We start from the raw sequence: 18,681 nt of genomic DNA on the forward strand, positions 1-18,681 counted from the left end.
GGGGGAGGGGGAGGGAAATGGGAGGCTGGGAGGAGGCGGAAACTTTTTTTTTCTTATTCTCAATAAAAAAAATTAAAAAAAATAAAATAAAAATATAAAAAAAATCCATCATTAAAACAATCTTTTTTATATTTATACCTTCCTTTTAAAGTACTGTAATGCAAAAATTTGCATCTTAATATTCTTCAGAAAACTCTCATCCTATTCTTTTCCAAATTATCTTGACCATTTATTCAAGATAATCTTTAGAATCTGTTCACCATGTTTTCTGCCTCATTTATAGCCCATATTATGTCCCTTCCCTGAGGAAAATACTGATACTAATTACAGCCTGTGAGTACACTAGGGTACAGCTGGAACTCTCAGAATGCTGGGGCTGTAAAGTGGCTTAGTGACCTCTCCATGCTATGGAAAACCAGCTGACGTCCAAGTTTAGAGAAACATGGCTTCCTAAGTCTAGAAAGATAAACTTTAACTTCGCAGAAGAAATTGAGATGCATGTTGATTTGACCATAAAACCATAGCACTAGATTTTAAGCAGAGATGAAAACAACAAAGCAAAGTCTCCAGTGTTTTCTTACATTGAATGGGAGGCCACTGTACAGGAGAAAGGAAGTGAGAATTCAGCAACTTCCAGGGAAAGTGGGCTGTGGAGAGTTAAGTGCTGTCATTTGAATGTTAACATGAAATTAGTATGTTCATGGTAGCACCATGCCGTTTATTTCAGACACTTTAATTGACAAAAACACTCAGGCCTCCTTGATTACACAAACACTCTTGGGCTTTTTTTTTTCACCCAGTGAGAAAAGTCACCCATATACCATGGTAAATAGTGGAGAAGCAAAACAAAGTGAGCTTGCTATGAGAGGCACAGTGCCAGGAAGTGTGTCTTTACCAGATCATTTGAGCGGAAGCATTTTGCCTGTCCTCAGGTGAGAACCTGAGTCCTGCACTCAAAAGTTCTCCCTGGTGTTCATGGCCTCTGGGATAAAGCTCAAAATTTATGACCGCTTGGCATTGAGTTTCTGTGCTACGGTGGAGACCTACTTATGGTGCCAACACACAACTTGATAAAGATGCCTCACTTCCACCTCGCCTTTCACTCAGTACAACCTCCCTTATTATGCACAAGATGGTACATAATAAATATAAAAAATAAAAAAAAATACCTATTGAGATACTTCTATCTGGAGAAAAGCACATTTGAGCTGGCTAAAAAGTGGCTCATATATTAAAGGCAGTGTAAGCTATAATTGCAAAAGACTCAAAAGAACTATATTAGAAATTGGCAGAAGGCCTGTTAAATCCAGTGACTGTCATGAATTAATAAATGAGGAATAGGGACTAGCTATACATACCACCATGGAGAGAGCGCCACAGTGAAATATAAAGCTTGGAAACTCAAATTGAGACCAGGGTACAAAGCTTGCGATGAACATTTAAGAACATAGATACCGTTAAATCACTGCTTATATTTTTGAAAATTTGAAAATCAAGCCCTAAAAGTTTCATAAGCAGGTTGTTACAAGTAAAGGATGTGAACAGAGTTTGGGGAATAAAACGGAAGCTATGCACCTCTTAATCGTGTTTTACGGCTTTAATATCAAAAATATGTATTTGAGAGGGTGCTAGGGAGGGGAATAGCAGGATATAGATGATATGGAGGGAAAATTAGAAAGTGGGTGGACTTCAGTTGGAGAGGAGAGGAGGGAGGTCAATACACAAGGAGAGGGCAGAGGAAAAATAACACTAAGAATGTTTGAAAAACCCATAAAGATTCATGTTGTTTTATGAGTACCTAAAATTACATATAGTACATGTATTGTGTAGCTACACACACACTGTACACACTGTTGTGTGTGTATTCAACGAAGTTGTGCATCTTGAACTGCCCACAACCCAGCCAAGAGTCATAGACTATCTAACAATAAACCCCAAAATTCTAGTACAAAATTTGAGGACCCTCCTTCTGAGTTGTTGGCCAGGTGAGCCCAATAGACTCCCAAACAATATTGGCTATTGCTGTTACACTTGGTTGCCTCCCAGAGGTTGACGTTAATTAAGTCGCTATGGCCGAAAGTACCATGCATTTTGAACACAGGATTTCATAAGATTTAAGCTGGATCTGCTCTGAAAGCCTCTTCTATGATTTCATAGAAATGGAAATTACTATGCAAGCTACCAAAGGAGGAAAGGAATCAATAGTCGTACCCAGCTATGACACCTATGAACCACAACAATGACCAGCATGACACATATTCTTCAAGGTGGAATAGTGGTACTTACATCTTGGTGGTAACCAGCTGCTATCTAATTGGACTGAAGGCTCACTCAAAAAGACATAAGCCATAACTGGAAATGGAAACATAGCTAATCACCTGGTGAGGTCATGTACACTACAGAAAATCATACTAACACTTTCCCAAACTAGTATGATTCTAACTGCATCCTAAACAGATAATAGAGGCTCTCATCCTTCATCAAAGAAACTTCTCTTTATAGCAGACAGAGACAACTACAGAAAGCCATAGCTGGTCAACACATGGGAAACAATTACTCTGGGATGCCCAGTCCCAATGAATATATGTACAACACAACTCCAGAACCTGAGGCTCAGGAAACATCTCAGAAAGACTGTAAGTGATTGGGAGCAAAAAGATCATAGGAGCTAGAGAACCAGGGAGTCTGCGGTGAAATACGAACTGCTAGAACTGATAAAGAAGCTGCACTCATGATACCTCAACAATATAACTGCCTACATAGGTCTGAACAATGACAACACGAATAGATACGCTGTTGTGGGAGGGGGAAATCTCACCGAGTTCTACCCCTAGAATACAGGCAGCCAACAGCTACTAAAAGAGTAGGAATTAATTGTCCCCAGGACAGCCCCCTAATAGGTTATCCAATTCTAAGTATTCAATCCTGAAATTACATGCATACAAGCAACACTAAATAGACTCAGAAGGTTGTAGTTATATATTTAATGCATTTGTTAATATAGGTAATAATAGTAATTAAAGAAAAAGGCCAGGAATTTGAGAGGGAGCAAGTGCAGGGGGGAAGGGAAATGACAAAAGATGTTGGAAAAAGAAAAGAGGGAAAATGATGTAATTATATTTTAATTTTTAAAATTTTAAAGAGTATGCTTGAATAGTTATAGAATTAATCTAGTAGAGCCACCTATAAACATTAAAATATGAGCCATAATAAGCTAGTTACATAATGAAACAGAATAACTTAGCCTATCAGAAACAGTCATCTGACTATCTCTTCCCAATGGAATAAAAGAAAAGAAAACCTATTTTTAGTAATCCCATTCTTTAAAATGGGGTTAATATTCTTATTCTAAGCCTATTCTGAGTAAGTGTGTGTCTCGTGATTAAACAACAACAAAAAAATGTAATAGCATTTCTTAAGTATTGATACATCAAGGATAGTAAAGAGGAAATGGATCCAAAACTGATAAGGTAAAGTAAAAAGCTTATATTCTAGACTGTGATTTGGAAGTATTAGTACTATAATCATAATATACTTTTACTTTAAAATAATCAGTATTTCCTAGGTTTGCCAAGGAAAAGGTATAAAAATAATGATAGGCCTAGAAGCAAACAGCACCTCCAATACCAGAATGTGACTTTGAAATATCATTTCCAAAGTGAAGGAATCAGAACTATGTGGAGAAATGGTTTAAATTTAATTTTGTATGCAGTACAAAACCCATTAAATATACCTATGGCGCTTGAGTCACAACACCTAGGAGAGTCTGCTAAATTAATTTCAAAAAGACTCAGGAGCAGATCTGAACAGACAACTGGGAGCAAGGCATAGGTCAATTGATTGGCAATGCAACAAGTTAAAATACCCAATAGTTTTCATCTCTACATTTAGGAAAGAAAAAGTAAACTTACAGACCATTTTAATGCTAAGTAGCAAACACATCAAACTGAAATCAATTTTCAGAAAGAGAGAGTGAGAGAGAGAAGACAGAGAAAGAAAGGAAGGAGGAGGTATATCCCCTGCTAATGCCATACACATTAGAATAATCAAGCAGGCAAGGCTTAGTGGGAAATCAGCAAATCAAAATGTGGAAAATTTAATCAGAAAAACAACTCATTTCTTCAACAACAAAATACAAAATAAAGTGTGACAAATGAATTCATTGATTAAAACAAATTTAAAGAAGAAGATGAAAAATAAGGTGAACTTGAGGGTGCAAAATTGCAGTTGGATAAGAATAAGTTCTGCTGGTACCAGCCTAGAAGCTTCAACCCTACTGGCTTGTTCTCAAGTAGCTAGAGGATCTACTTATACTACTAAGAGAGGAGAGTTTTCAACAATCGTGTCTGTGAACTCTGAAAGCTATAACAATAAATGACCTGGCAAGATATACCCAATGGTGCAATAGTGTCACAAATGTTTTAGGAGTAACCAACCACTTTCTAATTGAAAATATAGCCTCCTGCAAAAGCAGAACTCAGGTCTGGTACTGTTAACTGGGCCAAAAACCCATGACAAGATGAGTCATGGGCCTTAGGGAAGAACCTACTACTTTTATTCTGCTAAGAGGAAAGAGTATTAAATTACCTCCTACACTCTTTTTTTGGAACATCGATTAGTATATCCCTCATGTTTTACCAGAGAAGTTTTTTGTTCCTTACATGGTGATTGATATGGAGACCCCACAACTGCTGGAACTACAGAGAATAAGAAACTGGTAAGTGTTCAACTACATATTTTTCTTTTGAAATGTTTACTTTTATTTTTATTTTATATGCATAGGTGTTTGGCTGCATGGATGTCTGTGTCCTTTATGTGCAGTACCCATGGAAGCCAGAAGATAATGCTAGATCCCATAGGACCGGAGTTACAGACAGTTGTGTGCCACCATGTGGATACTGGGAACCAAGACCAGGTCTTCTGGAAGAGCAGTCAGCTCTTAACTTCTGAGCCACCTCTCCAGTCCTGAGTGCTCAGCCCTATATAGGATATCTATATCACACCCTCTCCCCACAAGGCTTATGGTTTATTGTAGAAGATGAAAATAAAAGATCATAAGAACTAAAGACATTGGATATCTACAGTGAAACATTGTTTGCTGGACGTAGCAAGGCAATCTGGTACACACATGACTCAATAGCTATGACTACATGCACAAGACCTACACAAGAACAAACCAGTAAAAATTCCAAAAATAACAATGCTGAGAAGCTATTGACAGTCTATAGCTCCTGGGGAAGAGGGTAAGTTTTCTGAAAGGCTACCCATGTTCCAGTAGATGATCCTACACTCGTGCACTTTCAGGCAGAACTAAGTGCAACTTGGTGGATAGTTTTTAAGAGAGAGGAGAGAGAGAGAGAGAGAGAGAGAGAGAGAGAGAGAGAGAGAGAGAGAGCACATGAAGAGCTGGGGAAGAAAAGGGAGGAGTAGGAGAAGAATTTGGAGGGAAGGGAATGAGGGTAGACTTGAACAAAACACACCTATGCGTGTATGAAATTCTCAACAAAAAATGTTCTCAATTTGTAAAGTACAACAATTTTAATTATAATTAGCAATATTTCACTAGTATTTTAAATTAAGTACAGTAGAGATTTTGCCTGTTCCAAACATGAAGAAATTTTTGAGGTAATGGGTATGCTAATTATCTTAATTTGATCATCATATATTGTACACAAATATCAAAACCACAGCACACTGTTAATATGTATAATTATATGTTGATTTCAATGAAATTTCCCAAAGAAACAAGAAAAATACCTATCACATAATTATAATCAATGATCATGATTAGATTTGTTGCAGCAAAACCATTGAGGACAAAAATGAGACAACCTTGCAAGCTTTAAAACTAGTAACTGTAAGAAATTACTTCCCAATAGTTAGATTTGATAACAGTATTGTAATAGTGACTTTAAAGGAAAGCTTGTGATTGTGCTATAGTACTTCAAGCATTATAAAATGCATCATATGACATAGGATCATTTTAAAATAATTAAGCATATCAGTAGATGGGGCAGATATGAGATTCTAATCTTTGAAACTTGAAAATATAGACATCAAGGCTTACTGTAATATTCTTTCCACTTTTCTATGTATTGGAAATTTTCTTAACAAAAGTTGAATCTATAACTAAAGAGTAATTTCCAGAAAAATGTGTATAATGCTACAAATCCTGGATACACCCGTTTCCCGTGCTGATACTGACAATAGGGTTTTTCTTTATATATCTTCACTAATAAGTATTCTGAGTTTTCCTTTGAAACTTTGAGTCTGGCATATCTAGCCCATCATTCAAGAATAATGAATAACATTAACATAATTTTAGTGATTATAAAAGTATAGCTCATATTTTCTTGTTTTTCTTTTCTTTCTTGACTTTTATCCCAATTTACTTTGAAGAATTGTGATCACTTCAAAAAATATATTAAGAGGGAATATATTAAGAAGAAACAGGTAAAACGCTCATAGATATATGTGTGAAACTTTCATCAGTTTTTCATAAAACCAAAAATTGGAAATGTCTTTGATTTCAAAATAATGTAGCTACAATGGGTATATATTCATATACACTCATTAAGAATACTCAAAAATATACTTTAATTCTAAAATGTCATCATTATTTCTTAATTATAAAACTTAAAAGTGATTATCTCTAAATAATAGAAAAAATGAGGGTTTTTAATTTGTATTTTTTTAATGTTTAAACAATGACCATACATTAATTCAATGGGCAGTAAAGTTTAAGAGCAATGGGACACATAGTTCAAAGACAGATTCAATAGGTAGCACACTGTCCTGCCAGTCAATCATTTGCTTCCTGTCAATTGCCTTGAACCATATATTTCGTGAGCACAGCTTCTCTATGATAGATTGGTCAATAGTCACTCCACAAGAGAAATCCAACTGTTTCAAGCCTTTATGTTCACAAGGAAATAAGTTAGAAGATTTAGGTCAGAGCTAGAAGTCGTCACAGTTAAAACAGGAATGAACTTTGAAAACTGACAGCACTCCACAGAAGCCAGTTCTATACATTTAAGCATTTTCTAGTTAACTCAGTAAGTCAGGGGCCAGAGGCTGAACTAGAGAGATGCCAGCATTGTAACACACCGCAGCTTTCAATATACTCAGACTCTAGTGAAAAACAAGATTTCAAAATCACTGAACTTGGCCTGGATCCCTGGGATATACAAGTTATTGTCCATCCCTGCTAGCATAGAATGTATATAAATTAGATCCACCCATTGTCTATTCCTGCTCTAGAAAGTCACAAGATCAAAAATTGTATACTAGGGATAGGAGTGTGGGTCAGCAATGAAACACTTGCTTAGAATGTACAAGATTGTGAGTTCCATCACAAGTACCACAAAAAAAGAAGAGGAGGGGATGAGAAGAAGGAAGAAAAGGAGGAGAAAAAGGAGAAAGAGGAAGAAGAGAAGAGGAAGAGAAGGAAGAAGAAGAAGAAGAAGAAGAAGAAGAAGAAGAAGAAGAAGAAGAAGAAGAAGAAGAAGAAGAAGAAGAAGAAGAAGAAGAAACAATAATGCAATCAGTGAAAAGACAAATGATTTGAAACCAGATGATACTGCTGTTTCCCTCCTTTAGCAGTAATTAGCACCTTCTAGTACTATATAAAAGCTAGTCAGGGGGTGCTGCCAGGTAAGAGTCAGCTTGGGTCTTTTGAGTCCTGTATCAACATGCATGATGTCTTCAGAAATGTGGACTTACCTTAACCCTCTGGGAGGTAACCAATGGAAGCTACACCCAAGATACCTCAATAATATGGCTGGTTAAGTAAGGCATGAACAATAACAACACCAATAGACATGACTGTGGAAGGGGAAAATCTCACAAGCCTCATCTCTAGATAAAAAAAAAAAAAAAACAGAAAACTAACAAACATTGCAGTTGTGGAAAGAATTAGAAAACATTGTCCCCAGAGATGAATCCTTTGTCTGGTTATCTAATTCCAAGTGTCCCCATCCTAATGATTTTTTCATCCTTGGTCCAGGAAGATTTCTGCTCCCTCTACAAACACCTAATTGGTTGTACCCAGGAGCAGTCAAATGTCCAAATATTCAAGGTAAGGAGTATTCCCCAGCTGCATTACAGATTGGAGGGAGCAAAAAGAGCCCCAGTCTGAGAGAAACTTGAGATCTGGGTCCTCTGACAGTCAGGCTCAGTGCTACCACATCCTTCCCAGCAGTGTGCCCCTCTGTAAAAGAGAGGAAGATGTGGGTCATAGGCGTGGGCTCAGAGCTCTCAGACTTGCCTGACAATATCCACATGCAGCAGAAGAATGTTCCAGGCTAAGCCATCAGTTGCTGTGAGGTCAGAGCTCACAGCCTCTGCAGTAACCCAAGGACAACAAGACTTGCTCCTTCCCACAGAAAGTAGGGCCACCAACCATCACACCCATTGCATCTTGAGCAGTCAGATGTGTAAACATTACATCAGATCTACATAGGATGTCCCCCATCACATCAACTACCACTTGCATGTGACTCTTCTCTAGTCATTGTAATAAGGAGCTTCCAGGCTCCCTCCCTTTTTATTGGTCCTCATTCTCAGGTTCCCAGAGTAAGCTCAGCCTAATACAATATGGCCTGGTATCTAGCCACAGTTTCTTGTGCTATGGTGAAAAATGCAAGAGAATTTTCTTCTCCCAGCCTGGCCTATCATGCAGGAAGAATCTCTGGCAGACAAATTCCCACACTGGATTTAGGCTTATAGGAATCATGGGATTTTCCATGGTTACGACTGCAGCCCTTTGTCCTCAGGGCTGCTTGAACTCACCAGACCCAGCTTGTGGGACTTCTGCCAGGAAGCACAATCAGCATGCTAAGTTTTTCCTTGTGCTTCCTCTCCTTTTCTGCATTTGTCAGTGGTCCATCACCTCTTTCATGGTTCCTAATGTTCTTCCTTCCTTTCTATCCTCGAAACAAAATCATTTTTATTACCTGGGGCTTCTCATGCACAAACTGACAGAAGAAGTGTCTAACCTGCTGCCTTAACCCACAGGTGCTTTAACCCAGTTTCCTTGTGCTTATACACATTGACAGCTGTGTGACAAAGCTCTTGTACCCTGTAAAGATTTGTCACTCATCTTTAGTAAAATACGAATTGGCCAGTAGTCAGGCAGGAAATATATGCAGGGTGACCAGACTAGGAGAATTCTAGAAAGAAGAAAGGCTCAGTGTATAGTCACCACCCAGACACAGAGGAAGCAAGATGAAAATGCTGCACTGAGAAAAGGTACCAAGTCACGTGGCTAAACATAGATAAGAATATGGGTTAATTTAAGTTGTAAGAGCTAGTTAATATAAGTCTGTGCCAACAGGCCAAACAGAATTGTAGTTAATTTAGTTTCTGTGTGATTATTTGGGTCCAGGCAGCTGGGAAGCACAGTCTCCACCTACAGCAGGCTTATCGCCATCATATTGCTCCCAGGTTATTCAATGTGCCTAAAAGATTGATTCAGACAGACAATGCTAACGATTACCTTTCCCTGAAGACCCTTATCTTATTATCTATTCCAAAGTCTTTGGGGGCTTTGCAAAGAACAAGATAAAGAAAAGTTAAGTGCAAAATAATATGAAATAGAAGGAGGAAGAATCACATTGCAATATTCTAAAAGATAATATATAGCTTGTTCGTTTGACTTGTTTTTTGTAATTTCTTTAAATGACTTCCACTCTCTTTTTGCTGAGGATCACTATTATCAATATACAAAAAAAGATATTCATTGTCCTTGCTTCACAGACAGAAGCATAAAAACAATTTTCACATAGCATTTTTATCTGGATAAGAAGCTTCAGAACCAAAGCCAGAAGCTCCATGAACAAAATCTCAGCTTAAATGACAAGAGACTTTCTCCAACCCTAAAGCCAAATCCTTGCCACTTGACAAGTGTGTTCTTGTCCTTATCCTGTTCTTCAAACTCTGCAACAAAGGCTTCTTACCAATAGCAAAGAAGATAAGCAAATGAAAAATGACCCCATGCATGCACACATACACATGCACACACAGGTACATGCATACAGACACTTATGCACACATACACACACATGAACATGTACACACAACCACACACACATACATGCATGCACTCTTCCATGCGCACACACACATACATGTTGTGTGACAAAAGATTTACTGGGGAGGCACACACACAAATACACACAGAGATATCTATTTGCTCCTGATAGGGAACCCATAGCAGACCTTAGTATGGATACCACCAAGGTCCAAATTGTAAAGCTATGAGTTTTATTAAGATTACTTTGAGTGATATGGGTGAGGAGTTACTTACAGAAACAGAAATGACTCAAAGACAGCTGCATTCCCAAAGCCTACCCTAGCATGGGTAGCAGGGCACAAAATCTAGGAATCTAGAATACATTGTAGAGCCTGCAGGCTGCTCAACGAGTTGGAGAGTTACTCTCCCAGTAACGCAGTTGATCTAAACCTCTTCCAGGCAGCTCTGCTAGTTTCTGCCTCTTCCAGGCAGCTCTGATCTTAAAAGGTTTTCTTTGCAACTTCGTTGTCTGAGAGTGACTCTGTGTACCTGAGTAAATATTGCCAGAGCAGGAAGGGTGGTCTAGTGAATCTGGTCAGTTTCAGGGACTTCCTGACGTTATTTTGAGTTGTTTACCTTCCAGTTTAAGGGGGATTCCTACAGGATAGAGTGTTTAAACCTCTGATGAAACTATTGTGCAACAATACACATGCATGCACACATCACTCACACACACACACACACACACACACACATGCATACAGCACACACTCACAAAGATGTCATTGTATTCCTCCAGAAAGTCAGAACCCCAACATCACAGTTTATGCATAAGATGAATGGATTCTGTCTAATCTTAAACAGAGACTTAAAGAAAATACACAGCACAGTGCCCTGGACGGGGTAAGTACATGCACAGCTGAGAAGACAGAATAAAAACTTTAAAAAAAAAAAAAAAAAAGAAGAAGCTGCTCCCTGGTGGTGTGTCCTTACTTGAGCCCCAACATTCCTCCCTCGGCGATTAGTCATCTGTCACTGTTCTGTAGTCCATTCAGAAGATGGATGGCAAACACTAAATGCAAATTAAGGGTTCCATATGGTGAAAAAAAATACTACATACCAGAAAACATACGCACATTAGGGGAGTTAACCTTGCTGAACATTAGTAATTAGAAATTGTTACTATTACAAGCTCAAATACTGATATGAAAATTAAGTAGCTAGATTTTGATGAAAGATTCTTAGGTCTGAGAAAATTGTAACATTTCATTAGCCACAAGACCACAGAGATACATAAATTAGCCTAGGCATTGGCAATTAAATGTAAAAACTAGCATTTACTACTAAAATACTGATTTTCACTTATTTGCTTTGGAGTATTGCTCAGTCTTACCTATCTGTAAACCTCAGCTCATGTCTAATCAGAGTCATACCACCTAATTAATCTGGATATTTTGCCAACTAACTGAATGGTGATAGAATCACATTGAAATATAATTGGGATTAATTCTAACAGAGTATCACGGTACTTTACACAATAGGGAGCATTTGGTTTGAATGATCTACTATTCAAGATCTTAGACAGAACAATATAAATCTATCATTATTTGACTTTTTAACCTACACCGGCAATTAATACATTTACATGAAACTGTAGCATGCTGCCTGCCATTCCCATGTCTCACTCCAGCAGACAGGAAATGACTAAGTGCAAGTCAACTCCATTGTCAATGCATCCAATATCAGCCAAATATCCATCACTAGCAGAAGAAAAGATAGAATGTACACAACACCCTGGATCTAAATTCTGAAACATGCCTTTAACATGAAAGCCATAATCATTCATTCACTTATTCATTAAACAATTTTTAAAATATTCACTCCTAGAATAGCATTAAGAAACTAGGAGGGGAATGAAGAATCTATACATGGAGATTCACATGCTACTTTTTATGTGCAATATATACATATTTTCACATATGTGTGTGTGTGTGAAAATTATCAGGATCTGATAATGAGTAGAGTATCCATTATTATAGAAGAGCCAAGGGGTATTTTGACTTTGAAGCCATATGTAGACAAAGACAATTCTGTAGTAGTTTGAATGTAATTGGCCCTCATAAGCTCATGGGAAGTGGCACTATTAGGAGATGTGGCCTTATTGGAGTAGGTGTAGTCTTGTTGGAGGAAGTGTCTCATTGGAGATGGGCTTTGAGGTCTCCTATGCTTAAGTTTGCTGAGTGTAGACACAGACTCCTTCTGCCACCTGCAGATCAAGATATAAAACTCTAATCTCCTTCTCCAACACCATGTCTGCCTGCATGTCACCATGTCCAGCCATAATGATAATGGACTAAACCTCTGAAACTGTAAGCCACCCCAGCTAAATGGTTTTTTTTTTTCCTTTTTAAGAGTGGCTGTGGTCATGGTGTCTACCCCAAGACAAATGTCATCGGTTGGAATAATCTAGAATGTATTATTAAAAGTTGAATCTTTAAGCCAAGCATGGTAGAATGTGCCTGTTATCCAAAAAGGATAAGGTTAGAAGATTTTGAGTTTAAGGACTGCCTGACCTATATAGAAAGATCCTATCTCAAAAGAACAAGCAATTAGGGCTGAAGAAATAGCTCCATGGTTAAGAGAACAAACTACTCTCACAGAGAACACAAGTTCAATGCCTAACACCCATGTTGGGCAGCTCACAACTGCCCATAACTCCAGCTCCAGGGGAGTCTAATATCCTTTTCTGACCTGCATGAGCATCTATACTCATAATGCACATACCCACACACAGACACATGATTAAAAATAAATCCTTTCTTAAGAGCTCAGTGACAGGTAATAGAGAATATTGTTATCACGTGGAAGGCCCTAGATGTGATCCCAAGGAGTATGACAAGTAATAATGGTGATTGTCAGATAAAAAGCAATAGATGGAATTTTAAAAATGATTATATGAAAATGCAGTACCACTCATATTCCTAGGTTCAGGGGCAATGTGCATGAGATGTCTAAATGAAGTTGGAGGCAGTAAAAGAAGAGAGATCTATAAATAAACTGGTATTCATCTGTACAATCAAAATTTCAGCAAAAGAGAATGAGAAAGGAAGGTTTTGAAATGGAAGCGGAAGAAGTCATTTAATCGATACAATAATATTCTCTAAGTAATGGGTGCTGTTGAAGGCTTTGAGTAAAAGCAATACAGGATAAAACACCCTCCAAAAAGTGGGTTAGGATAGATTACAGGCAGGCAATCAAAAACCAGTTAAACAATGCATTTTCTGACATACAAATGAATGGATATAAGCAAAATGTTCTTTCTAAATTGTACCCTAAAATTATAAAAGATTATTATGGAGTGAAATGAAAGAATAAGTAATTTTGCTCCAAATTTAGGTTTAACTCACCCAATACTCATTTAGAATTACTCACTGTGTGGAGTTTAGCACTTCCTTTATTGTACAAAAATTTCTGAGCATTCTGTGTTCTAGGTTTTTCTAGGTGATGGGAATTCAAGGATGACCTAAGGAGACATGGACTGGTGATCTCAAAAAAACAACACTCTGGTATGAGAGACAAAGATTAAGTAAGGACACACAATTGCAAATGGCATTAAGTTAGGAAGATGGGAATGAAAGTTCCTATGAAGAAGCTCCAACCAAGCTTTCTGCAAGGCTAACTAACTGCTTAGAACTCCATTGACTGTGAGGAATTTGGGATGGTCAAGCCCCAAGTCTACTAACAGTTTCTCTTTGGTTATCTTGACACCCTCTCCCCAAATAGCCAACCCTTGTTCACCTCCATGCCTAACATCCTCTGAGTAGCAGATAAAACTGTTCGGAATATATTAACTTAGCAAAATCTAAGTTCCCTCCAAAACCAAAAGTCTAAGAATGTCATCAGGTACCCAGAGGCCTCTAACTGAGATGGCTCAACCTTGCTGTAATTCACCTACTATGTAATGCTTCCACTAATGAATTTGAAAATGGCCTTGATCTATGAATTCCTTCTTTCTGTTGCAATACAAACTTCATCAAACCAGTACCACGTCGCAACATGGGATTTGGAGCAGCCTAAATCTGTGTCCCCAGGTCCTGGCCACTCATCTTTGACTCCAGAATAAACTCACTTTAATCTTTTGTAATGAGAGCTGTGCTTTTTCCCTGGCAAAGTAAACAAACCAGCAGCAATGATAGAAAACAACAGAAGGATCTTTTCCATGAGAATTCTGAGACAAGTTCACTGAAGATCTAGACATGAGGCTGAAACCAGAAGGACTTATTACAGCCCTGGTTCCACGGTTGGGAACATACTGTAATCATATATCTTAAAGGCAGTATAATTTCCCTTCCCTGTCCTTAGCCAGCTCCAAGCTCCATCCTGTCTTCTGGTTGTTACCCTTTCTAATGACAGCCCAAATAGATCAGGGTCGGAAATTGCTGCTGAGGCAGCCATTAACTCACTGGAGACGCATCAACACAGAGATGGTAATTGCTGCCATAAATCCAAACCTTAGTAGTAAATATTTATTGACAGGAAGTCATATTTCTACCTATGATGGTTCTATTACCATCCAACCATTCAAGGCTGAGGATCTATTTTTAGCAGCTGTATAGCAAAGGGTAGAAGACGGCGTAGATTGATACGTACTTATAGTACCAGAGATTTCACGTATCTGGATAAATCAGCAGAAAAGGAAACCTTCTGCTCATTCAGTCTTGGCCAGCTGACCCTTAAGCCACAAGAAGACCTTCTTTGGGGTATGCGGGAGAGTGGCAAGTGGTTGTAAGTTTGGTAGGTTTCTGGGTATTTTTCTATGTTAAGGTCTTTGGAATACATGAAGATCTCAACTGTGTACTTTGAACGAGAACCTGACGACTGCCACTGGAGAAAGCCAGACAGCCATTCACTTTTCAGTACTGGACTCTATCTTGTGCAAGGATATTTCAGACCCTGATTGATCCTGCTACTAGACAATAAACCCCTTGAAGAAGTATTTTATTAGCCCTTACAGTTCTATAGCACTTAACATGTTCTCAATAAATATTGGAGGAGGTGGGCAAATACATGTACTACTATAATGAAGCTCAGGAAAAAATGTTTTTCACAGATAGAAGCCAAGCAGACTTCCTAATTGTGTATCAGAACACCTGGTGGCTCCTTTAAAGCATGATTACCTGGGTCCCATTTCCCAGCACCTCCACACCCAAGAATCACAGCAAATTTGAGCTAAGTGTAAGGACCTCTTGTTTTAAAAATGCTTCCCTGGCATTTGATGCATCCTAAGTATCCACACTATTGCTGTAACAATCAGTGTCAGTACTGAAAATTAACTCACATGCCAACAAAATAGTAAACAGCTTTAGGAGCTCACAAAGACATTTTTTTTAAGATTTTTAAAGGCCAGATCCAAGCAGACTAAAGAAGGAACATCTGAATTAAATTTTACTTTTGAAGGAGCTAAGGTTAGTATTTCAGCCAATAAACATTCGTTTTATTATGAATGCTCAATGAAGTATAATTCAATTACTCTTTACTTAGCTGTTTTGTTTTTAATCAGCACAAAGTAATGGGTTTTCCTACTATAAGTTCATTTTTCGCTGTTCCTCCTCCACTTCCCCATGCTTGTCACCTCCCTCCTTCTAACAGTCTCTAAGATGATTTCATCCCACCTACGCACAATTCAGATTCTACAGTGGAGCCTCTGCTTATTCCAAGGCATTGTGTATGACAACACAATTGCATCATAGACTAAAATCTCAGGTCTTTTACATTTTAATTGCCGTGCAATAATTGTACATATTTGTGGTACAATGCATGGTAATATCACATTGTTGTTGACTTGGTTTCTTTTACATTGTTGAGATTTTGAAAAAGGAGGAAATTTTCCAACAGGAAGGAAAGAACGTGCTGAGCCCACAGTGGAGAACAGCAGATCCAAATGCAATGCTTGCTCTCAGGAGGAGAAAGAAGATGAGTGTGCAGGCACAGTTAAATAAGCACTGGCACTATAAAAACAGTCCTGACTTGAGTTTTGGCATGCCCACATATATACCTAAATTATGTGTTTTACTTTGAGAAAATGGTTAATGAAACTTGTGCTGGCTCCAAGGTGGGTTAGTATTGAAAACATAGAAAAAGGTCAACAATTAAAATTAGTTTCTTTTCTTATCACTGTAATAAAGTATCCTGACAAAAGCACTTAAGGGAGAAAAGTTTGTGCCCAGAGCATCATGGCAGAAAAGTCACAGCTGTAGACCTTGAAGGAGCTGGTCACATTGCATCTGAAGTCAAGAAGCAGGGAATGACAAATGTATGTGCTCAGCTTGGTTTTGTTTTTTTGTTTGTTTGTTTGTTTGTTTTGATTTGTTTTGTTTTGTTTTTCTGTCTTATACAATCTTGGCCCCTTATCCAGGGAATGGTTCCACCCATGGTTAACCTGGGCCCTCCCACATAAATGAACCTAACCGAGACAGTCCCTCCCAGGCTTCTAGATTCTGTCAAATTGAAAATTAAGGCTATCATATGAAATAAACCTATATTATAATTTCTAGTGTAAGCTCTAAAAGCTAGAGTGATTTCCAATTAGCTAAAGGAAAAGAAACAGAATGATTAAAAATAAAATATTCAATCCACAAAAATAAATGAGAAAAAATGTGATATGTTGATGTTATAAATTTAAATAACATTAATTAATCTCAACAGAAATGAATTAAATACCTTAATTGAAAAGAAAGGAATTTCATGAATTTAGAGTGTCACTCAATACTGGAATGCTTGCCTATCATGCATGGGGTTACAGCAAAAGGTTTGGGGGGTATTGACCTCTAACACCTGTTAGGAAGAAAGGGAGAGAGGGTGAGACAGAGATAGGGTGGGAAACAAGGATGGAAAGAAAGATTTTCAGTTTAAATTTCAAAACTTCAAAACAAATGGTTCAAAACATTCATCTAGAATACAAGATACAGGGTCACAGACTGAAACAGAGCTCCTAGTCAATGCACACACAAATGAAAGCTACTGTTTTTTTTTTTGATTTTTCATCAAACTCTGTTAAAGACATAAATTCATAATTAGATCCAAAGAACTAACATGGTTAAAAAAAACTTAAAATACATGACAAAGGTGTACAAATTTGAGGGTAGAAACTATTTTGCTTTTAGGATGAGTATTTTCTAACCTATTTTCTTCAGATTGACCAAATCAGAATAAAATGATAATCATTGAGCTGATAAAGGTAAGTTACAAATAATGCCAAGATCAATGAGGCTATATGTATGAATGTATGTATGTATATTCCTTATCTTTGAATTTAGGAAGAAACAGGACACTAGGCTCATCAAATACAACAAACGGAGGAGTCCAGGCTATGCAGAGAGGCACAGAAAATGTATATGCAAAGATTGTAAATGGAGAGATAAAGGTGCCTTTCTTGAGACTGGTGAGATGGTTCAGTAAGTTAAATGTTTGCTGCACAAGTGAAAAAACCTGAATTTGTTTCTCCAGTGCCCACATAAAAAGCCAGATGTGGCTCCTATAATACTCAGTGTTGAAAGGCAGAGAGAGGCAAGCAACAGGGGCTCCCATTGGCTAATCAGTCTAGCCAGTGGGTGAGCTCTGGGTTCAGTGAGAGACCCTGTCTCCAAAGCAAGGAATAGAGCTAGAGGGAAAGACACCAGATGTTCTTGCCTGTTGTTCCCTATCTTATCCTTCCTCCCCCCAGATCTCCTTCCTTTAATCCTGAAAAACCCTGGTAAATCTGAAAACACTTAAGTCAAAAGGGATGATATTCCAATTTTATTTATGATAAAGTTGTTCAGCTCCTGGTTAAGAGTATATGTATATCGTGATTTTTTTATATATATAATAGCCCCAGATTACTACAGTCCACACAGAGAGGGATAGGTGTATAAAACAAAATACATAGAAAAGATTCACATACAGAAGTGTCATGGAACATGTCAAAGCACAACACCAGTCTAACACCAAACTAAAAAACAGGATTGAAAAAAATCCAAGGATGATTGTTGTATGCATTATCCATGCACCCAGTTCTGTGGAATGTTAGCAAGAGTGAATCCCAGTGGATTCTATGGGCTCTAGGTAATAGTAATGGGCTTCTGTAAGCCAGCTATACCAAGTGTACTACTGCTGGCATGACATCAATAATAGGTGAAGCTATGTCTCTTTGGGAACACAGACACACGACAAATCTCTATACATGGCTATGAACCTTAAACTGCTCTAAAAATTAAAGTCTTGAAAAAGTTAAAAGACTAGAGCTAGTAACATGGCTAAGCCTGAAGAGCCGGTTTGATTTCTGGGAAAAGGTGTCCTCTAACCTCCACACTTACATTGTGAGAACCCATCCTTTTTCCACAAACAATCACTAAATAGGTAAATAAATAGAGAAAATGATAGATAGCCAAAGAGATAATAACTAACGTACAAAATAATTACATGTAAGTTGCTATTCAACTTTCCAAACGCAACAATGAAAGCCAGAAGTGATGTAAATGACCTGTTCAAGGTAGTATATGACTGTCATCCTAGAGCTGCATATGAGAAGGAAATAATTTGTAGAAATAAGATAGCTCATAAAGTATATTCAGAATATGTAAAGAACTTATACAAAACAATTTTTTAAAAAAAGACTGTTACCTCAATGT

Source organism: Alexandromys fortis, unplaced genomic scaffold (assembly GCF_014885135.2).
Source record: "Alexandromys fortis isolate MF-2015 unplaced genomic scaffold, M_Fortis_MF-2015_v1.1 scaffold_17, whole genome shotgun sequence".
In the NCBI taxonomy this organism is placed as follows: Eukaryota; Metazoa; Chordata; class Mammalia; order Rodentia; family Cricetidae; genus Alexandromys; species Alexandromys fortis.